The sequence below is a fragment of the Meriones unguiculatus genome, chromosome 5 (assembly GCF_030254825.1).
Source record: "Meriones unguiculatus strain TT.TT164.6M chromosome 5, Bangor_MerUng_6.1, whole genome shotgun sequence".
In the NCBI taxonomy this organism is placed as follows: Eukaryota; Metazoa; Chordata; class Mammalia; order Rodentia; family Muridae; genus Meriones; species Meriones unguiculatus.
Genome location: NC_083353.1, coordinates 47,880,207 through 47,904,164, shown reverse-complemented (window position 1 = coordinate 47,904,164; position 23,958 = coordinate 47,880,207). Strand labels below are relative to the sequence as shown.

General features: G+C 39.8%; 1 long non-coding RNA gene across 1 annotated transcript; it reads right to left on the bottom strand.

The window, feature by feature from the left end:
- Positions 1-13,110: 13,110 nt before the first annotated feature.
- Positions 13,111-18,533, bottom strand: LOC132654028 (uncharacterized). The gene is made up of 2 exons (XR_009591769.1): positions 18,368-18,533; positions 13,111-14,260 (listed from the first exon to the last, which is right to left on the bottom strand). It is a non-coding gene; the product is annotated as an uncharacterized LOC132654028 (long non-coding RNA).
- Between the last annotated feature and the right edge of the window lie 5,425 nt (positions 18,534-23,958).

Genomic DNA, 23,958 nt, shown 5'->3' with positions numbered 1-23,958 from the left:
CAAAGAGCTAACAGGGCCTTCCTTCTGCTCATGAGCTTCTTCGTGTTGATGTCCATCTTGGATGGCTTTATCTCCTGCTCAAGAACTATGTTCCTGAATGATCCAACATCTTACTATATCTGACTCTTATAGCTGTGGTCCACAGCTATGCCACAGTCAGCCCTTTTGTGTTTATGAGAACTGAAAAACATGTCGTTAACTTTTTCAGGTCTATGTGTGGAAGGACATAAATGTTTGAATATTCATTGATCATTGATGGGCACATTTCTTTATAAGAGGACCCAATACACTGGCATCAGAACTGTCAGTCGGTGTTCACGTGCTTTGACGTACATGAAAATCTGAAGCAGTGTTTTTGTTTTTGTTTTTGTTTTTCTGTTAAAATTATTTACTTTAACCTGTGTGGTAACAAACATGTAGCAGAAAATTAAACCTCATCCCTTTTGTGATATGACCAGGGCATTTTTGTTTCATTTTATTTTATTTTATTTTATTTTATTTTATTTTATTTTATCTTTTTCCTCAATGCATCATTATGGGAATCCTATGAGGTGGCTCTCATGCATCATGGCCGTGGACAGCTCACACTGTTTTGAAGGATGTAACCATGTCTAACACATTTCAATATTTTAATTTCCTGTGGTATAGCTATTTTGACAAATTAAATGAGGAGGCATTTCTTGCCATAAATAGTTCTATACTCCAGAAAGAAAGGAATTGTACAGAGAACTTTCAGAACAGAATTCTGTGCAAGAAGCACATGTGATGTATACAGCAATGCGAACAACAACTAGATTTAAAATTCTCAGAGTTATCAGAACTTTTGACCCAAACACAGCCTCTGTACAGCACAGGACCTCGTTCAGTCTTACGGTGCAAGGCAGTTAATTCCAACACTGGTCACTGAGGTATGGTGCCCTGGAATGGTCTTTCCTAAGACCAGCACCACTGGCCAGCTCCCTGAAGGTTCAACACTCTACACTACATTTCTTCTAAAACCAAATTTTTCCTCCTTTCACCTCTGCTATAAATAGATTGGGATAAAGTTTGTTGCTTGGGGAAACATTTATACTCATTATACTCATTACTTATACTTATTACAATCAGTTTATCAGACTGTAATAAGGAAGTTTAATAAGCCAATCAAACATATGTCATCTAGATTACTATGCAAGGGGACATGGCAACACAGGGGGGCATGAAAAGCCTTGTTTAAGTTAATTTGGGATTCAACTTTTGGACTGATGTCCCCTGGGCCTATAGTTCCCATACAATGAACTGCTTCTTGGCTTCAGCCTGGTTGTCCCATCTCTGGTTGTTTTCTGTGTCAGTTGAGCATAGACAAACCACCCATTGTTACCCATTGTTAAAGGGTAGGAAAACTTTTTTTTCAAGCAAATGGACCCAAGAAGCACTCTGAGGTTGCCATTCTAATATCTTAAAAACAAAAACACTTCTAATTAAAATTAATCAAAAGAGATGGGAAAGGACTGTTCATATTCATCAAAAGGAAAATCCAACCCCCAAAAATGTTAATTCTGAACATCTATGCCTCAAAATGAAGGGCACCCCCATTTGTAAAAGGAACATTACTAAAGTTTTAACCACACATTGAACCTCATACAGTAAAAGCAGGGGACTTCAATACACTACTCTCATCAATAGACAGGTCATCCGGACAAAAACTAAGCAGAGAAATAATGGAGCTAACAGCCATTGTGAGTCAAGTCGACCAAACAGAAGTCTAGAGAATGTTTCACCCAACCAGAAAAGAATATACCCTCTTCTCAGGATCTCACAGATCTTTCTCCAAAATACTCAGTCACAAAGTGAGTCTCAACAGGTACAAGAAAATTAAAATAACCACCTGTAGCCTATCATATTCTCACAGATTAAAGCTATATTTTAACAACAAAAGCCCACAAAATCATGGAAACTGAATAACTATCCTCTAAGTGACCACTGGGTCAAGGCAGAAATAAAGAGGTTAAAGACTTCCTAGAATTCAAGGAAAATGAATGCACAGCATACCTGAACTTATGAAACACAATAAAAATGGTAGTAAGAGGAATGTTCAGTCTCCATACTAGCAACTTAGTAGCATCCCTGTAAGCTCTAGAACAAAAAGGAAGTAAATTCATCCAAGAGGAGTAGAGCAAAGAAAATAATGCAACTCAGGACTGAAATCAATAAAATAGAAACAAAAAGACCAATACAAAAAAAAAATCAGTGAAACAAAGAATTTGTTATTAGAGAATATAAACAAGATAGACAACCCCTTGTCCAAACTAACTAAAAGGCAGAGACAAACTATCCAAATTAACCAAACAAAAAATAAAAAGGATGATATAACAACTGATACCAAAGAAATCCAAAGAATCATTAGGTCATACTTCAAAAACCGCTACTCTACAAATATGGAAAATCTGAAAGAAATGGACAGATATCTTAATAGATACCACTTACCAAAGATGAATCAGATAAAAAACTTAAATAGAATTCTAGCTTCTAGGGAAATAGAAGATGTCATTAAACGTCTCCCAACCAAAGGGGGAAAAAAAAAAGCCCAGGGTCCGATGGTTTTTAGCACAGAATTTTCTGGATTTTCAAAGAAGAGCTAATAGCAATAGTCCTCAAATTATTCCATAAAATAGAAATGGGAGGAACATGTCAGATTTATTTTGTGAGGCCATAATCACCCTGACATCCGAACCAGGCCAACTCAACAACAACAAAAAAGAAAATTACAGACCAATTTCCCTTATGATCATTGATTCAAAAATACTCAGTAAAATATTTGCAAACCAAATCCAGTAACACATTAAAAAGGTCATCTACCATGACCATCATACCAGGGATCATCCAAGGGATGCATAAATGGTTTAAAATACAAAAATCAGTCAATGTAACCCAACACATAAACGAACTGAAAGAAGAAAAACAATATGATCATTTTATTGGATGCTGAAAAAGCCTTTGAGGAAATTCAACACCCCCTCATGATAAAAATCTTGACGAGATCAGGAATACAGTTACATACTTCAACATAAAAACAGCAATATATAGCAAGCTGATAGCCAACATCAAATTAAATAAAAACTCACAGCAGTTCCTCAAAAATCTGGAACAATACAAGGCTGTCCACTTTCTTCATATCCATTCAATATAGTACTTGATGTTCTAGCTAGAGCAGTAAGACAACTAAAAGAGATCAAGGGGATACAAATAGGAAAGGAAGCAGTCAAAATATCATTATTTGCAGATGATATGATACTATACATAAGCTACCCCAAATATTCTACAAGGGAACTTCTACAGCTGATAAACACCTTCAGTACGGTGGCTGGATACAAAATTAACTCAAGAAAAAAAAATCAGTAGCCCTTCTTTATACAAATGACAAGTGAGCTGAGAAAGAAATCAGGGAAACATCATTCTTCACAATAGCCACAAATAATATGCAATATTTTAGAGTAAATCTAACTAAGCAAGTAAGAGCTGAATGACAATAACTTAAAGTCTTTGAAAAAAATTAAAGAAGATATCAGAAGATGGAAAGATCTTCCATATTAATTGGTCAGTAGAATCAACATAGTAAAATTGGCCATCTTACCAAAGGCAATCTACAGATTCAATGCAATTCTCCACCAAAATTCCAACACAATACTTTACAGACCTGGAAAGAAAATATACTCAACTTAAAATTGAAAAACAAAAAAAGCTTACATTCCCACCAGCAGTAGGTTCCCCTTTCTCCACAACCTCTCCAGCATGTGTTGTCATTTGAGTTTTTGATCATTTTGGCCATTCAGGGTTGTTTTGATTTTCTTTTCCCTAATGGCTAATGAGGTTGAACATTTCTTTAAGTGCTTCTCTGCCATTCGGTATTCCTCTACAGAGAATTCTCTGTTTAGCTCTGTTCCCCATTTCTTAAGTGGATTACTTGGTTTGCTGCTTTTCAGCTTCTTTAGTTCTTTATGTATACTGGATATGAGTCCTCTGTCAGATAAAGGGTTGGTGATGATTCTTTCCCAATCTGTAAGCAGTCGCTTTGTTTTGATGACTGTGTCCTTTGCTTTACAGAAGCTTTTCAGTTTCATGAGGTCCCATTTATTGATTGTTGCTCTTAGAGCCTGTGCTATTGGTGTTCTGTTCAGGAAGTTTTCTCCTGTACCAATGAGTTCTAGAATCTTCCCCACTTTTTTCTAGCCGATTTAATGTGTCTGGTTTTATGTTGAGGTCTTTGATCCACTTGGACTTCAGTTTTGTGCAGGGTGATAAGTATGGATGTATTTGCATTTTTCTACATGTAGACATCCAGTTGGACCAGCACCAATTGTTGAAGATGCTATCTTTTTTCCATTGTATGGTTTTGGAATCCTTGTTAAAAATCAGGTGTTCATAAGTGTGTGGGTTTATTTCTGGGTCTTCTATTCAGTTCCATTGATCCACCATTCTGTTTCTATGCAAGTACCATGCAGTTTTTATAACTGTTGCTCTATAGTACAGCTTGAGATCAGGGATGGAGATACCTCCAGAAGATACTAGGAACAGCGCTTCGAAAGATCCAGCCATACCACTCCTAGGTATATACCCAAAAGAGGCTCAAGTACACAAAAAGGACTTTTGCTCAACCATGTTTGTAGCAGCTTTATTTGTAATAGCCAGAAGCTGGAAACAGCCCAGATGCCCCTCAACTGAAGAATGGATGCAGAAACTGTGGTACATCTATGCAATGGACTATTACTCAGCAAAAAAAAAAAAAAAAGGAAATCATGAAATTTGCAGGTAAATGGTGGGACTGGAAAGGATCATCCTGAGTGAGTTGTCCCAGAACCAAAAAGACACACACGGTATATACTTACTCATATACACATACAACATAGAATAAACCCACTAAAATCAGTACATCTAAACATACTAAGCAAAAGAGAGGACCCTAACTAAAATGTTCAATCCCCATCCTGAAAGGCAAAGAGGATGGACATCAGAAGAAAAAGAAAACAGGGAACAACTTAGGAACCTGTGACAGAGGACCTCTGAAAACCAGAAGAAGAAAACAGGAAACAACCTCGGAACCTGCCACAGAGGGCCTCTGAAAGCCTCTGCCTCCAGAGTGTGAAAGCAGATGCTGAGCCTGATGGCCAACTGACAGGCAGAGTGAATGGAATTTTATGTAAGAAGTGGGAAATAGCAAGAGCTTGAGAGGACAGGAACTCCACAAGGAGAGCAACAGAACAAGAAAATTTGAAAACAGGGAACTTCCCAGAGACTCATACTCCAACCAAGGACTACTCATGGAGATAACCTAGAACACTGACAATGCTGCCACTTCTGATGAGAAATGATATACTAAGATCAGAAAGAAGGAGAGGAGGACCTCCCCTATCAGTGGACTTGGGGAGGGGCATGCATGCAGAAAGGGGAGTGAGGATGGGACTGGGAGGGGAGGAGGGAGGGGCTTATGGGGGGATTCGAAATGAATAAAGTATAATTAATAAAAGTCAAATAAAAAATTTAAAAAAAGCAAGGATACCTAAAACAATATTTTAGAAAACAAATAAACAAAAACCTTCTGGCATCATCACTATCCCTGATTTCCTGATTTCAAGCTCTATTACAGAGCTATAGTAATAAAAACCACATAGTATTGACATTAAAAAAAATAAAGACAGGATGATCAAAGGAATTGAATCAGAGACCCAGATGTAAATCCACACACCTATGGACATCTGATTTTTACAAAGAAGCCGAACATGTACAATGAGGGAAAAGGCTTCTTCAACAAATTGTGCTGCTCTTACTGGCAAATAGACCCATTTAATCAGCCTACATAAAATTCATATCCAAGTGGATCAAGACCTCAACATAAAACTAGATACATTGAACCTGACAGGGAAAGTGGGGAGTTGTTTTGGGTGCATTGGTATTTTTTTTCTAGTACCTGGCTATATGAGAGTCTCCATAAAATGTCTGCCCTTCTTGACAAGGGCTCTGAGTTACCCAGGCTGCTCTTGAACTCAGTATGCTCCTTCCTCCTCTTCTCAGTCCTGGGTGCAGGTGTGTGCACCATGTCTGCTGGGGAGACTGAAACACAGAGCATATAGTTGCACTCCGGCAAAGCACAGCCTCTTCCTGAAGTCTTCAATGAGAATGAGGTCTCCATTCCTCAGAGACTGGGGTCCAGTCAGACATGGCCTCAGCCTCAGCTATGTTCCACCTGCCTGTGACCACCTCAGCTTTGAGTTTTGCCTCTACTTCTCTGGTTTTCATTTAATTTCTTTTTTATTTACTTTTAAAATTTACTAACATCTTGAATTCAGATTTTGGAAACCAGGAAACAGAATCAACACTAAATGGAAATAACATGCTCCACGGGAGAGGGGTGTCTCAGGAAAAGGGCTGGTTGCATGTCACAGAGTGTAGGGAAAGCACACTCAGAACCATGGGAAGTCATGGGAGGCCCAGGAGTCCTCAACCCAGAATAGAAGCATCACAGTGAATAAAAACTGTTTGAAATATTGAAATAAGTCTAAGAAGCAATGTGAGAAAAGTTAGTGTTGGGGGTTGGTCTGGAGCTGTGTACTCTGATGCTAATTGTTGACTCCCAAGATCTGGTTACTGCACAGATGAGAGCACATGCTCATCTACAACAGTCCTTGTGTAAAATTGCCTAAGGAATTATTCTTGTTTAAACAATAAAAAGCTGACACACATGGGCAGGGTGCATGGCTAAGGTTCTAGGTTCTAGAGGACAGGAAGACCATGGGAAGGAGAGGAGAGAGAGGAAGAAGAAGAGAATAAGGAAGCAGAGAGCCACCATGGGTGAGTGTGGAAAGAAGCACATGGTGGGCATGGATGGAGGAAGCTGCCTGATGAAGAATGAGCAAGTCATTATGGATTGTGGATGGGAGGCAGCCTGGGCTGGGGCTGGGAGGTAAAGGTAGTTTAGAGGGTTAATATCTGCCCTGTCCCGAGTAAAATAGGACTGTTATGAAATCTATCAGGTGTCTGTGTCTTTTATTGATTGTAATAGCAGGTTAGGTGTACTGCCGTGATAATTATAGGGCCAATAATAAACATTGTTAGACGGTACAATTAAAATAACAGCAACAACTTAGGGTTGTCATAAACTTTCTGATTCCTTTCTCAGGTCTGGCAAGGGGACTCAAAGTGTGTGCTCAGCCCTCCCCAGATGGCTGTTATCCAGGACAGAGTGAGTGAGATCAACAGGCAGGGAAGATCCCTCCCTGGGAAGCCACATTTCCATGCTCCCCAGCAGGAACCTGTCACCTTCCACAAGCAGCAAAATTGCAGGCTGTAGAGATGCATTAAATTCTCCCTCAGCCTAAGCTGTGCAGGATCTCCTCAGGCGCACAGTCCTCCCCTGCTATGTCCATCTGGGTAAGTGCTCTGCACCCAAGGGCAGAATCAGAAGGTGGTAGGGACCCAGGCAGTCTGTGGGAGGAGGAGCACTGGGCTACTGGGCTGTGGGAAGTTTTCAGCATGTGCAGAGGAGACACTGAGCTCTGACAGCCCTCAGCACAGGGGACTGTGCTCTGCACGGACAACAAGAATACTTTTCCTCTTAGGATATTTCCTGCAACTCCTAAAATTAGTTAATTTTTTCTTTGGAAACATTGTTGTTTCATATTTACATTTTGTTTTAATTAAGCAACTCACAGTGAAGAACTACATGAATTATCCTTATATGTAGAATATTTGAGCGATTTAATTTGTGTACCTATTATAAAAATTGATGGAAGGAAATCTCCTTGAATATCACTATCTAGTAGAGAACTTCGCCTGACTCAGTTTCAGGAATTTCACGCAAATGCTCTTGGCTCGTGGTGCACTATACAGTAAAACACGTGCTCTGAGAGGACATCCTTGAGGAGGCACTGGAATGCTAGATATTTTATACACAGTGGATACATGGCAGTTTCTCCTGCTGTTGCCTAAAGAGCCAGGATCCAAATCCCAAGAGCTTGAGAGGTAGAAAAGTGAAAAGCCTGAGAGCACAGGGGACTGTGTTCTGCATGGGCAACAAGAAGAGTTTTCCTCTTAGGATGTTTCCTAAAACTCCTGAAAGTTGGCTTCTCCTTTTTCTCCTCCTCTTCCTGCCTATTCTGTTTTGTTTCTGACATCTGCTGAAATTGACATTAGGTAATCAAACGGATCTATTATATAAAGAGCATGGTAATGCAATGGGAATCACTCAGTAAAATGTATTTACAGCTCTGCTGGTACATAGAACTCAGCATATTAATCTTGTAGAAGTTTCACCTTTCCTAATGGCTCTTTGCCATTCTATTTTAGAAAATCTCAATTTAAATTTTTTAGGTTATTTTGTTTTGTGTGTTACACTTTTTGGGTGTTTGTTTTGTTTGATTTTGCTGTGTCTATATATTTGTATTGCATGCATGCCTGCTGCCTGAGGACCTCAGGAGTTTTTGGAACCCCTGGACCTAGAGTTGCAGATGGTTTTGAGCTGCCATGGGAGAGGTGAGAACTGTACCTGGGTCCTCTGTCAAAGCAGCAGGTTCTCTCCACACCAAGCACCCTGTGTTTACAGTCTTTAACTGGCCATTCACCTTAGCTCTGATTTTTTAAATTTACTTTTCATCTTATGTATTTTGTGGGATGGGGTAGGGTGTGTATGTCACAGCACACATCTCGGGGTCAGAGGACCACTCTTTGGAATTGGTTCTTCCCTTCTAGAATGTAACTCATCATGACTGGAGGCCAGCACTTCTCAACACTGAGGCTCCCTCATTTCTCCTGCTCTGAGCACTTACTTACCTGGTGCATCAGGTTTGGTAACTCAGGCACTTTTGCTTTCCCCTCATATCTCACATTACATATAAAATTAAACCATCTTACACCCTGGATATTCAAATGATAATTATTTCTTTACTATTTGACTTCATTTTTATACTATTGCATAACTTAGGATTATGATCCTTGCATTAAATTAAATACTTGCATTGCATGAGAAAGAACTTTCAAGAAGAACCTTCATCAAATCTTCTGACGTATATCTGAGGCTTTGGTCACCTGAGTCTGAGAAGCATCACTGCTTCCTCAAGGAGGTATGAAATCCTACACACCTGTGCAGCCCATCATTTAGGATGAGTTGGATAATTCTTCCTTCATTAAAACCTTATAATGGGAAGGACCCTCAATCTATTGTAATTATAATTCTTAAAAATTGTTTGCTTTCAAATGTGGAAAGAGACAAAACTTAGACCACATTCCTGGCAGCTTCTGGTAACTGAACACTTCTCATGTAGGCTTTTGTTCTGCTGTGACATCAGAACATATTTCAGATGCAGTTACAATGTGAGATTCACAGAGAAGGCCTAAAATGCTACCAGGATGCTCTGGAAAGGATTGCTTGAGTAGTCTATTGTGTTCATACTTACTCTTCTCTGTTTGGGGCTGGGAGAAACCAAACAGTTGTTTTTAAAACTGTTTTAACTATCCCAAGGCACAAACATAAGGAACCTTCATGAGAATAAATCCAGCAGCCTACACTTCCAAAGAGTTCGCCCTATGCAGGGAACACCATGCTTGGTATGTAGACTTCATCTCCTTACACATCTCCCTGACACAGTCACACAGATGTTATATGTTCTAACCCTGTAACTCAGCCCCAGACTGCTCAGGGTCACACACAGAATATGGCAGGAGTGAGTATGATATAAAGAAGTCTGGATTCAGAGTTTCCACTCCTAATGCTCCCTGCAGATCCACATGAAGAGCACAAGGTCTGAAGTAAATGAGCATACAAAGAGACTGGAATAAAATGACTCTGGGCCTGTTTAAGACAAGGACACAGCTTCATCTGAGGATCTTATTTCTACTTTCTTACAATCCTCATGGAACTTCACCAAAACCTGCAGAGCTGCTCTGTGTCTGGCAATCAACATGATGCAGAAGAAAGACAAGTAAGACATCACTTTTGCCTCAGGAAACCTCAAATAGGAAACAGTTGGAAAAGAAATATTTTCTTGACACATGACAATTGTAATGTGGGAGAAAGCTTCTATCTGGATGGGGCACATAAGTGTCAGAACAATGGAGAGAGTGGGCATCCCTTCTGGGCACTTTGAGATGAAGGCAATTTTAAGCGGTGTAAGGCAGAGCTGTGAAATAAACATCTTTCTAAGGAGAGTGGGGCTGCCATTGTCTGCAGCTGATGAGCAAGGCTAGATTGGTGATAAGGAATCTTCTTGCTGTTCTCCCCTCACAGTTGTTACCTGCTTCTTTCAGCCTTAAAATGAACAAAATCAACAAACAGTCAGGTAACACCAAGGTAAGAAACACCATTTATGATGGAGCTGGGATTGGGCTCTCAGGCAACAGCTTCCTTCTTCTCTTCCACATCCTCATGTTTATTCCTGGGCAGAGGCCCAGACTCACTGATCTGCCCATCAGTCTCTTGGCCCTAATCCACATACTGATGCTGGTAGTCGTCGTGAGTTTAGTAGCTTCAGACATTTTTATGCCAGGGAAGAGATGGAGTGACTCCACATGCAAATTTGTTATGTTCTTGTACAGGTCTTTTAGGAGCCTCTCTCTTTGTGCCACTAGCCTGCTCAGCATCCTCCAGGCCATCACCCTCAGTTCCACAAGTTCCCGTCTAGCAAAATTCAAATGTAAATCTCCACACCACATGCTAGGTTGCCTTCTTTTCCTGAGTATCTTTTATTCATCCATTAGCAGTCCCCTTATAACATATATAACTTCGACGCCTAATCTGACCTCACCTGGCTTTATGTACCTCAGTCAGTCTTGCTGTATTGTGCCCATGAGCTACTCTGTCCATCACACATTTTTTATATTGTTGACCTCCATGGATGTCATCTTTGTAGGTTTTATGAGCCTCTCCAGTGGGTACATGGTGACTTTCCTATAAGACATAAGAACCAGTCCCAGCTTCTCCACAGTGCCAGCCTTTCCCTCAGACCATCTGCAGAACAAAGAGCCACACAGACCATCCTTTGCCTCATGAGTTTCTTTATGGTGATGTACACCTTGGACAGCGTCATCTCCTACCTAAGAAGTATAGATGATGATCTGATTTTATTTTGTGTCCATATTCTCACAGTCCATGACTATGCCACATTCAGCCATTTTTGGTTCTCAGTACTGAAAAACACATAATTAACATTTTTAGATCCATGTATGGAAGGATGGTAAACATCATATCACTTGAGTATAGGTAAGATTCCTTAAGATGAGCCGGTACAGTGGCATTAGAGCAATGAATTGTAATGTAGTTTACATGAGCTTCAGGTTAAATGAAATTATAGAGTTGTCTTTTTGTTGTTGTTAAACCTATTTCTTATGAGATGTGTGGATGCTACACATAAAAGACAAACCACATGCCAGATACATAAGTCTTTTGTACTTCCAAGTGTGTCTTTTGGGGAGACATAAAGTGACTGTCTTTTTAGGGTCTGGATTATCCACATCAATTTATAATACGTGACAGCTTATGATAGTCTTCATTTATTCAAATCCCTCAGCTATCTCTGTTTTGCCAAGGGAGGTTTGTAAATAGTTATTATTATAATTATCAAGTATCCAGAAATATTCAAATCACTTAGCATACACACACACACACACACACACACACACACACACACTCCGAGTGAGAGACAGAGACACAGAGAGACAGAGACAAAGACAGACATAAAATCTATGTATAAAACACAGCCCTGATGATGGATAAACAGAGTTCAGCTTCTCTGCACTGGAGTGTTACTCCAGCTTTAAAAGAGAAGGAGATTCTGCACATGGTCCCACACAGATTGGCATGAAGCCACTGTACTGGCTGCAATGAGAGTCTAGGCAGAATGAATTCTGTGTGGACTACTGGGAGCAGGAAGATCTTGGAAACTTTCTAGGAGTGGAAACAAAAGCAGAGTCCCATCCTCAGCTCAGGAGGGAAGGCCATGGGCATCTTGCTGGGTGGAGGCAAATTGTAAAAATGTAATCAATGCCAAGCAGTATGCTGAGGATGGGAAATTCTTGTGTTGTGTGTGCTTTACCAAAATAACAATGTGTTCAGTTACCTTAACCAAGCAGTGAAGTCTATTTTCCCTGAAATAATAAAGTGAACAATGGGGATGGAGAGATGGTTCAGGAGTTAAGACCACTGGCTGCCCTTGCAGAGGACCAAAGTTCAATTCCCAGCCTCTATATGAAAGCTCACAACTGTTAGTAACTCCAGTTCAAGAGGATCTCATGGTTTCTGGTCCTGCAGGCACCAGGCTTGCATTCATGCACACAAAATAAAAATAAATAAAACTACTAAAGTAAAATACAATTTTAAAAATGAAAACAAAATTGTCAAAATATGATTTTTCAAGTTTTAAAACATGACAGATTTTCTTGAACAATGAGGGTTTTCTCAGAGTCCTCATCTTTTTAAAAATTCTTTATTCATTATACTTTATTTAATTTGTATCCTCCATGTGGGTCCCTCCCTCCACCTTTCCCAATCCCCATAGTCCTCATCTTAATCTCAGGTCCTCAGAGAAAGCAGAGGAGTTCATCTGTAAGACCTGGAGTCTCACTGTTAAGGAGCTCAGTATTTCGCCCTTCCCAGGAACTCTCACAGACCACAGCTCAATGCCAAAGCAAGAGGTTTTATTGCTGTTGAGATAGGGTTGCCTTTCCAAAGACAGGAGATGACCCTGAACATGCAGAGCACAGGGTTTTTATACCTGAAAATCAGATTACTCTGCTCTATAGTTTACAGATGGTTGTAGATAGTTTACAGCTGGTTGCTTCTCAGAACAGTTCCCCCCGCCCTTCAAGAGCTCTCTGCACCTGGCTTCAATTCAAATAATCACAGTTGTTTCTCATTCCCAGGTGGCCCCTCACACCTTTGAGATCCAGGTTGCATCCCAGCCTGTGTTCAGCCTTTGAGCAATCTTCAGGCCTGCCAGCCTTGGCTACAGTGAAGTAAGGCCAGCCTGGGCTATATTATAACCTTCCCCAAAAGCAACAGAATTTAATTTTAAAAAGCTCTCAGCCTCCTCTCAGCTCCAGTGCTATTGTAATGCCAAGTTCATGGGAACCTCAGAGACAAAACAATGCAATAGCAAGAGAGCTTTATTAAGAGAATACTCAAACTCGGGAAGCAAGTCTCACTGATGCAGCAGTAGAGAAGTGGAACCTTGAGCCCTGAGTGAGCAGGGTTTTTAAAGGGAAAGTCTGTGATCAGGGTGTTTCCATGACAACAAACAGGGGGGCACATGTTTCTATGACAGCAAATGGCGTCCTATGCCTTGACATTACAGGATTAGGTAAAAGTTAGAGGGCTGAGGAGACCTCTGAATCACAATTGCCTAAGGCATATGCTTGGCTTAGGCACAATTGCCTAAGACTTATGATCACAATGGCTATTCTTTTAATCTATATCTGAAACATGGGGAGAATTTTCCCACATGATTCTCAACCAATTTTCATTGATTATTGCCAGGGAGATTGTCTCTATTTTCTATGAAGTATTTATTCTGTGATATTTCCTGAAAGCGGTTGCTAGGAGAGTTAACTTTGTTTTCTGCCAGGTGCACATTTTGTGATATTACCTGGTACCTGAATTCAGCTCCCAGTCAAGATGGCTCTTTATTTTAAAAATGGAGTTATACTCAGGCTACCTATGCCCAGGCTAACTTAAACTCTTTATTTTTCCTTTTCCATGTACCTGAAGAGGCCAATATGGGCTCTTAGAGTTCAAGGTCATCTCCAAGCTGGCAGTACTGGGTTCCAATTATCATCAACTGTATAGTCTCCAGTCTTTGCCTAATATATCCTAACAACTTATTAAGTAAGCATAATCCAAAAATGACCAATAGCAAAAGATTCTGCTTTTGAGCTGTTATAATTCTCGCTTTGTACATCAAGTATTGGAACACTAATTTATGCTCCAGCAAAACCTGTCCCCAAGATAATAGCTAATGTCAAGGAGTCCCATTTGACCTAGCATTTCAGCCTGTTGGTGGGATTTGGGGCCGGTGGTCTCTTCTTCTGAAACTGCTTTAATGATGACAATAGCTCTCTTGGCATCAGGGGCTAGGAAGACTCAAATGCCAGCCAAAGGCTGCGCAGTGGGGCAGTCCTCAGAAACGTCTGGGTAGGTGATCCATCCAAGGAGGCAGTGAGCAATCATGTCAGCTTCCAGCAAGTGCAGATCTCAGCTTGCAGTCTCAACCAGGTGAAAATCTGCTGAGACAAATTCAAACTAGAAACAGAAGTTAAAATTTGTGTAAAAAATGGGAAAAATGAGGAATCCCAAGACCAGGGAAAAGCTCACCTGGGGTCTGTTTGAGCTATGTCAGATTCAGGTCTCATGACCTTTTGATTTCCTGAAACATTTTGTGTGTAACAGGTAAAACTGCATCCAATGGAATGAGTGTCAATTTTTCTTAGCTGTTTGTTTTGTGACCTTTATAAACAAGTTAAGTGTGTCCATGGTCTGAAACTCTAACATTTTAACTGTGGGCCCTGTTGTTGGTAATCAGCCATCAGAGAGCTTGGCTATTTTTTGTCAGAGTTTCTTAGCATTTACTTTTAGTCCCCATCTCCATGTTACATTGGAAAGTTAGGCAGAAATACATTAATGGCTTTAGTATTAAACTCTGAATGCTTGGACTTTCCTTAACAAAGCAACTAGAAGAACCATATTTAAAGTATTCTTAAATCCTATATTAAAGTCTACCTCAGAAATGGCAGATATTAAAAATATCATTGTAAAAGCTCAGATATACACATTGTATAGACGTGTTCAGCATGATGAAATACACTTCTAAATCTACCTCCAGAAGACAACCAAAAGGTAATTAAAATCTCAAGCTTGTGACTGGTTAATAAGCAATCAGTGTTTCATCAACTTATCAGAACTCTATTGGTCAATGCCAAAACTCTGGACTTCTGAAACCTTATAACAACATAGGCACAGCAATAGCAGAGAGAGGCGAGAAATCTGAAATACCTCCCATTTTTAATATGCCACATATCATTACACTCCACATTCATATACATTAAAACACTTACTTACACCTTCCAATCTTTCTTGCATTTATGAACACTGAAACATTTTTCCAGAACAAACAACATTCTCTAGATTCTCAAAATCTAAACTCCTATATCCTCAAACCCTACATAAACTCCATTATCTTTCTATCCAGCCATTCATCATAAGACATAAATAATGAAGATGGAGCCTGTAGGCAAGGCAACCCTGCTTGCCTTTTTTAAATAGAAAGCCTAGTACCTGGTAATTTTAACTAAGTAATAAATTAACCAAGAAATTAATACTGGATGTAACTATCTGGTCTTTAGCTGCAAAGACTACCATTAGCTTAGCTTAGCCATCAATGTAATCAGAGACCTGAGAAGGATAAATATGTACCAATCCATGTACTAATCCAAATGACAGTGACAGCTAGTCAGTCCATCACTCTAGGCAGTTGTCCCTGGGTCCTGTGGTCTCATGGCATTGTGAGCAGGGCAGTCCAGGAACCAGGCCCAGAAAATGAGAGATGATAGAATGGCCTCACCTCACTCTTAGCAATATGAAACATTGATTTTTCAGGTGTCCACAATTTTGTCCACAGTTTAGGCTGGGCCCTAGCAGTGGGCCAGTTGGGGCAGTCTGGTCCTTTGGTTAGCATACCATAATACAGAGTCGCATTGTGCACAAATCTTTTTGGAGACCTTGGGGGAGGTCAGGATACTGCCAGGATTTTAGAACTCTTTGTCATAATAAGCTTACAAATGTTAAAATGCCATATTCATCAGATCCTTGTCAAGCTTGCGGGCTGGGATATCTGAATTCTTCTTCTCTTCTCTTTTAATTATCAATTTTAAATTGCATGCTATGAAATAGAATGTCATAATCTCTAATTCTGGCATATTCTTTAAATAAATGTTTTAGAACCATATTCATCTCAAGTAATTCTATAAAGGCAAACTTTATAATTACCCATCCTAAGCTTAACTTCAAAAACATAAACAGAAGACTAGATAAAACTGATTCTTATAGCATAACTTCAAAAATCTTTCTGAACTAGAATCAAAGCAAAACTTTTGATCAGATACAATATATAGAAGGGGCAGCAAATCTTGCTCATGCCATCATACTGCATTAAGACTGAGCAGCAAAAAAGCAAAAAGGACACAAGTTTCATTTAGCACTAAGTCGAGAACTAAACACAACTGGCAACCTTAGCAGGGATGGACAATCTCTCCATATCAAACCTATCAGCCAGGAAGAAACAGCATTAAATCATTTATACAGGAACTGGCAACCAGGCATACATTTTTATACTAATTAACAATGATTTGAATATTACATTGTATAAACCTGGGTGAAAGAGCATAAGAAAACAATTTCATTGAAGAATCACCAGCCTTTGAAATGAAGAGCAACATATCTTACAGTTCTTTCTCAAATCATGCTTGCAGGTGTAAAAACAAAAACAAACACCAACAAAAAAACACAAAGCAAATACAGTTTATATCTTCTCTAACATTCTGTGTATCTTCAAGTTAGACTTTTCTCAGCTTTGTTTTTTGATTCAACCACCATATTTCTTGATTTTCAGACCATATAAAATTTTCATCAGAACTTTTTTATTATTTTATCATTTTGACATAATACATTATTAAAACTGCAATTTTCTTAATTGGCTCAAATCATATGGCTTGGTTTCATTTGGTAAAACTAACAAAATAAATACCAAAGTCTTTTGTCTTCCCCCAAATGACTGAGTAATTGTTTCAAGTTCTCTGTTAGAATGCCCACGGCCATTGTCTAAAATACCTGATAAACTTTAAAATATTTCATAACCTTGAACATATTTTTTTAACATCCGTTTTTGCAATATCAAAATAAGGTATCCTTTTTAGAAATGAAGTCACAAAATACAACCATAATTTTAAAAGTCAAAACCAGATTTTATCAATGCAAACTATTCAGTACTTTTAAAATCAATACCAAGTATATTATTTTGATGTTGGCTGCCAGTAAGAAAAGTTCTTGTATACAAACACACGGAGATGCAGTTTTAATATTTTATATAAATGTAGTTTTAAACACTATTATTTGTATAAACCTGGTTTTTCATACAGGACCAAAATTATGTAAAGTCTTAGTACATTTAATAATCAATAATCAGACATCAAAATATACATAGAATATAGTAAACTTACATATTTAAAACAAACACACAAAGTTATAAAACTAATTTTTTACTCCCTTTAGCTGTAATTTCAAGGGAGGAACATCTTGCTCCCGGTTGAATACTATTTTATGACCATAGAGGCTTGCAGGTTTCTTCCCTGAGAAGCTGCTGTTGACACTTTAAGAGCTGTCTGCTTGCACAGAAGCCTTAAATATTTCTCAAAACCTGTTTTTTTTAGCATTTTTAAAATTTTATTTTATTAATTACACTTTATTCACTTTGTATCCCCCCATAAGTCCCTCCCACCTCCCCTCCCAGTCCAACCCTCCCTCCCCTTTCTTCACGAATGCTCCTCTCCAAGTCCACTGATAGGGGAGGTCCTCCTCTCCTTCCTTCTGATCTTATTCTATCAGATCTCAACAGGAGTGGCTGCATTATCATCTTTTGTGGCCTGGAAAGACTACTCCCCCCTCAGGGAGATGTGTTCAAAGAGGAGGCCAAACAGATTATGTCAGAGTCAATGCCTCTTCCCATTACTATGGAACCCTCTTGGACACTAAACTGTCAGGGGGTACATCTGTGCAGGGGTTCTAGGTTATCTCCTAGAAGAAGAAAACAGTAAACAACCTAGGAACCTGCCACAGAGGGCCTCTGAAAGGCTCTGCCCTGCAGACTATCAAAAGAAACACTGACACTTATGGCCAACTGTTGGACAGAGTGCATGGAATCTTATGTAAGAAGTGAGAATTAGTAAGATCTGGAGAGGACAGAAACCCCACAAGGAGAGCAACAGAACCAGAAAATTTGAACACAGGGGTCTTTCCAGAGACTCATACTCCAACCAGGTACCAGGCATGGAGATAATCAATATCTGTTTTAATCTACTTTAGCAGTATCATCAGTCTTAAGGCTGGGCACTATAGGGGCTGGCATCCATATATAATCTCAAAGGGAGTTAAACTTAGCTGGTAAGGGGAATTCCTAACCCTGTAAAGGGCAAAGGGGAGGAACATCACCCAGTCAGTGCCAGTCTCCAAGGTCAATTTCATTAAGGTCTCTTTTAATGTTCTGTTCATCCTCTCTACCTGTCCTGAACTTTGGGGCCTATATGCACAATGCAATTTCCAATCTGCCCCAATAAACTTAGCTACATTCTGACTTACCTTCAACACAAATGCTGATCCTCCAGAGCCAGGAACTTATTCTGATTCCTGGGTCCCTTTTTGTGGCAATATCTGACCCAATGACCTTCCTCCTTGCATTATGTGCACTGGTTTTTACAGTGGTGGTTTGCATTGTCCTTCAGGTCCTTTGCCTTGGGCTAGCCACTGAAGTTGGTGCTTTCTTTCTCTGCGGTATGAAACATTGTTGGCCAATAGGATACTTGCCAGATCCCAGTTCAAAGTCTTTCCTGACTTCAACTGCTTTTTCTCAGAACTGTCCCTGTTATTGTACACTCTCTCAGCTACCTGGACTAAATCTTGCAATGTCGTCTGTCCTATTCTTTCCTGTTTCTGCAATTTCTTTTTATGTCTGGAGCAGACATGAAAGCCAAAGCAACCGTGCCTGTATGTTCAGATTTTTCTGGATCTCCATGTGTATATCTGCGAAAGATGTCATTACTTCTTTCCAGGAAGGAAGCTGGATTTTCATCCATTCCCTGTCTGACATCATATACCTTGGCCAAATTATCGGGCTGCCTTGTGGCAGCCTTGAGACCTGACAACAGGGCCTGACAATAGACTAGGAGATGTTCCTTATCTGCAGCAGTGTTGTAATCCCAATTGAGCCTCTTGTAGGGAAAGTAATCATCAATGTGGCCTTCATGTGTGGTTTCAACTCCTGTAGTATCTGGGACATTTTTTGGATTTCTGAAATAATATGTCCGCACTCCTCTATGGCAGACAAAACTTTTAAAAGCTGCTGAAATCATCCCAGGTTGGCTGGTGGGTGAAAAGAACAGTTTCAAAGAGATCAATCAAATCCTTAGAATTGTCAGAGAACTTGGCATTCTGAGTTCTCCAGTTATCTGGTTCCCCAGAGGGAGAGGCTGCCAAGAGGCTCTGGGTTTTTGGTGCTGGGACAGATGGTGGTTCCAACCTGGATAAAGGGCTGGAGCTGTCTGAGGAATGTGAGGAGGAGGGGTTGGAAAATCATTTCCATGGGAGTCTCATCCTGAAAAATAGAGGAAAGGGGATATGAGGGAGCCAGGGCAGTGGCCTCTGGTTTTGGAGAGGCTGTGGAAGGAGGATTGTTAGTGGGGGTCAGAAAGGGCTTAATTCATGGAGGTGGATGAATCATTAGGTCTTTCCAGACTACAATGTATGGCAATTGGTCTGGGTACCCTCATGTTTTCTGAAAAACCCCATTTTCCACTGCAAGGATGGTGGTAAGGGTGGAAAGTTCATTCTGCTGGCCAGCCCACATTAAAGGTGGGCCATATTGAGCTACAAAAAGTCATCATTTTTCCTCTCCTCACATCAACTGTAAGACCATGAGCTCTAGTCTTAACTTCTCTAAAAATGTGTCAGAACCAAGTCAAGGGGTTTGGAAATATTCTGTCCCATATCATCAGCCAGTCTTTACATAAAAAGAATTCAGGATAACACAAAAGAAGTAAGGAGAGCAATTTCAACAAATAGTAAATCACACATACACAAAAAAGAACCAGCCATCCCAGATAAAAACCAAACTAAAGGCAACAACTCACAACCTATACCTGGGCTAATATCTAAAATCACTAAAGCAAGAAGAGCTATGGCTTCAAAGGCAAATGCAAGACCACAAGCAATCAATCACAAAAATACAAAAGTAACTCCTGGCACAACAACAAGAAAAAGAAAATTAATCCTACACAGAAACAAATAAAACCAAAAACCTGTCATTTCCTGTACTTCTCTGCCACAGAAGTGCCAGAAAGTCTATGAAAACCAATCCTCACTCTCATTTCCCTATCCCAAGACTTCCAGGGAGGCAGAAACTTACAAGGCCCAAAATGTCTTTTTGACCCCTGCCGCCCTGGACCTCAACAGGTCTCTCTTGTCCACTTTTGGCCGCCTCTACAACACATCGAGGCTTTTCAGATCAATGAACAGAAACAAACACTTTAAGCAGGCAGACAACACAAAAGACATTTACCCATGGGATTAAGTTCTCTGGGTCAGGAGTCCTAGAGGTCCTGAGGCACCCTGGACCAGACCCCAAATGTAATGCCAGGTTCAGGGGATCCCCAGAGCCCCCAGGAGACAACTCGGTACAATAGCAAGAGAGCTTTATTATGAGAGCAATCAAACTTGGAACTGAGTCTCACTGATGCAGCAGCAGAGAAGTGTGACCTGGAACCCTGAGTGAGCAAGGGTTTTTAGGGAAAGTCTTTGATCAGGGAGTTTTCATGACAGCAAACAGGGAAGCACATGTTTCTATGACAGCAAACAGGGCATATGCCTTGATGTTACAGGATTAGGTAAAAGTTAGATGGGTGAGGTGACCTTTTCTGAATCACAATTACCTAAGGTATATGCCTCTCTGAGGAACAATTGCCTAAGACATATGATTACAATGGCAATTCATTTAATCTATATCTGAAACATTGGGGAGAATTTTCCCACCAGATTCTCAACCGATTCCCATTGATTATTGCAAGGGAGATTGTCTCTATTTTCTATGAAGTGTTTATTCTGTGATATTTCCTAGAGATGGTGCTGGGAGAGTTAACTTTGTTTTCTGACAGGCGCACATTTTGTGATATTTCCTGGTACCTGAATTCAGCTCCCAGTCAAGATGGCTCTTTATTTTATAATGGAGTTATACTTAGGCTAACAATACCCAGGCTAATTTAAACTCTTCACCAAGACTTTCTAGATGGTGTTTCTTATGAAGTTAAACTGTGAAACTAAGTATAAATCACACATAAAAGTCACCCAGTTGAAGGTTAATTTTAATCTAGCAAAATGGCTACTCTGGCAAGAGATCACATCCGAAGACCTAGGTCTGTGTGATCTGGCTGAAATTCAGACACACTCTTCGTACACACTCTTTTTTTTTTTAAGTTTTATTAATTACACTTTATTCACTTTGTATCCCCCCATGAACTCCACCCTCCTCCCCTCCTAATCCCACCTTCCCTCCCCCTTCTTCATGGATGCACCTCCTCAAATCCACTGATAGGCGAGGTCCCCCTCTCCTTCCTTCTGATCTTAGTCTATCAGATCTCATCAGGAGTGGCTGCATTGTCATCTTCTGTGGCCTGGTAAGGCTGCTCCCTCCTCAGGAGAAGGTGATCAAAGAGCAGGTCAATCAGTTCATGTCAGAGACAGTCCTTCTTCTGATTACTATGGAACCCATTTGGACACTGAACTGCCATGGGCTATATCTGTGCAGTTGTTCTAGGTTATCTCCATGCATGGTACTTGGTTGGAGTAGGAGTATCTGGAAAGACACCTCTGTTCAAAGTTTCTGGTTCTGTTGCTCTCCTTGTGGAGCTCCTGTCCTCTCCAGATCTTACTATTTCCTACTTCTTTCATAAGATTCCATGCTCTCTGCCCAATAGTTAGCCATAAGTCTTAGCACCTGCTTTGCTAGTCTGCAGGGCAGAGCCTTTCATAGGCCCTCTGTGGCAGGCTCCTAACTTGTTTCCTGTTTTCTTTTTCTTCTGATGTCCATCCTCTTTGCCTTTTAGGATGGGGATTGAGCATTTTAGTCAGAGTCCACGCTTTTGTACGGACTTCTTTATATGTACAGATTTTAGTAGGATTGTCCTATATTATATGTCTATACGAGTGAGTATATACCCTGTGTGTCTTTCCGCTTCTGGGACAGATCACTCAGGATGATCCTTTCCAGTTGCCACCATTTACCTGCAAATTTCAGGATTTCCTTATTTTTCATTGCTGAGTAATATTCCATTGTATAGACGTACCACAATTTCTGTATCCATTCTTCGGTTGAGGGACATCTGGATTGTTTCCAGGTTCTGGCTATTACAAATAAAGCTGCTACAAACATGGTTGAGCAAATGTCCTTATTGTGTACTTGAGCCTCTTTTGCAAATATGTCTAGGAGTGCTATGGCTAGATCTGAGGAATGCTATTCCTATTTGTCTGAGAAAGCGCCAGATTGATTTCCAGAGTTGTTGTACAAATTTACATTCCCATGAGCAGTGGAGGAGGGTTCCCCTTGCTCCTCAACCTCTCCAGAATGTGATGTCACTTGAGTTTTTGATCTTGGCCATTCTGATGTGTGTAAGGTGAAATCTCAGCATCGTTTTGATTTGCATTTCCTTTATGGGTAATGAGGTTGAGCATTTCTTTGTTTTTCTGCCATTCAATATTCCTCTACAGAGAATTCTGTTTAGCTCTGTTCCCCAGTTTTTAATTGGATTACTTAGTTTGTTGCTTTTCAGCTTTTTTAGTTCTTTATATACTAATATTGGATATTAGTCCTCTGTCAGAAAAAAAAAAAAAAGGTTAGTGAAGATTCTCTCCCAATCTGTAGGAATTAATTTTGTTTTGGTGATGGTGTCCTTTGCTTTACAGAAGCTTTTCAGTTTCATGAGGTCCCATTTATTGATTGTTGCTCTTAGAGCCCGTGTTGTTGTTGTTCTGTTCAGGAAATTGTGTCCTCTATTAATGACTTCTAGGGTCTTCCCCACTTTTTCTTCTAACCGATTTAATGTGTCTGGTTTTATGTTAAGGTCTTTGATCCACTTGGAATTTAATTTTGTGCTTGGTGATGAGTATAGATCTATGTGCATTTTTCTACATGTAAACATCCAGTTAGACCAGCACCATTTGTTGAAGATGCTACCTTTTTTCCATTGTATGGTTTTGGCATCTTTTTCAAAGATGAGTTGTTCATAAGTGTCTGGGTTTTTTTCTGGGTCTTCAGTTTGTATCCATTGATCCACCATTCTGTTTCTATGCCAGTACCATGCAGTTTTTATTACTGTTGCTCTATAGTACAGCTTAATATCAGGGATGGAGATACCTCCAGAAGATCTTTTATTGTAGAGGATTGCTTTAGCAATTCTGGGTTTCTTGTTATTCCATATGAAGTTGAGAATTTTTCTTTCCAGGTCTGTAAAGAATTGTGTTGGTAATTTGATGGGAATTGCATTGAATCTGTAGATTGCTTTTGGTAAGATGGCCATTTTTACTATGTTATTCCTGCCAAGCCATGAGCATGGGAGATATTTCCATCTTCTGATATCTTCTTCTAATTCTTTCATCAGAGACTTTTTTTTTTTTAAACAAGTTATGACTTGCTTGTTTAGGGTTACACCACGGTACTTTATGTAATTTGTGGCTATTGTGAAGGGTGTTGTTTCCCTAATTTTTTTTTCTCAGCCCTTTTATCTTTTGTATACAGAAGGGCTACTCTTTTTTTTTTTTTGTGAGTTAATTTTGTATCTGGCCACGTTGATGAAGGTGTTTATCAGCTGTAAGAGTTCCCTGGTAGAATTTTAGGGGTCACTCAAGTATACTATCATATCATCTGCAAATAGTGATAATTCTCCTTCTTCCTTTCCAAATTGTTTCCCCTTTATCTCCTTCAACTGTCTTATTGCTCTAGCAAGGACATCCAGAACTATGTTGAAGAGATATGGAGAGAGTGGGCAGCCTTGCCTTGTCCCTGATTTCAGTGGAATGGCTTTAAGTTTCTCTCCATTTAGCTTGTTGTTGGCTCTAAGCTTGCTGTATATTGCCTTTACCATGTTTAGGTATGTGCCTTTTATCTCTGATCTCTCCAATACTTT